The sequence below is a fragment of the Camelina sativa genome, chromosome 1 (genome assembly GCF_000633955.1).
Source record: "Camelina sativa cultivar DH55 chromosome 1, Cs, whole genome shotgun sequence".
Taxonomy (NCBI): Eukaryota; Viridiplantae; Streptophyta; class Magnoliopsida; order Brassicales; family Brassicaceae; genus Camelina; species Camelina sativa.
The window spans coordinates 20,121,328-20,121,550 of record NC_025685.1 but is presented as its reverse complement, the minus strand read 5'-3'; positions in this window follow the sequence as shown (position 1 = coordinate 20,121,550).

The following is a 223-nucleotide window of genomic DNA, read 5'->3' as shown; positions in this document are numbered from 1 at the left end:
GAAGCATAGATAAGGCTAGATCTAGAGCTTACCATTAGGCTTGCTAAGAGATTAGAGGTCTTGTTTGGTTTGAGATGTATTGCTTAATGCCTGCTTGTGTAGATTCTTTACTGTGTGAGAACAAGTCTAGAATTGCATAGGTTTGATTGTTTCTTGACCATGAGAGTGGGAGAATTTTGTCTTAGATTAATATGTCTAGAGGTTAGCTCAAAGTTTGCTTGAG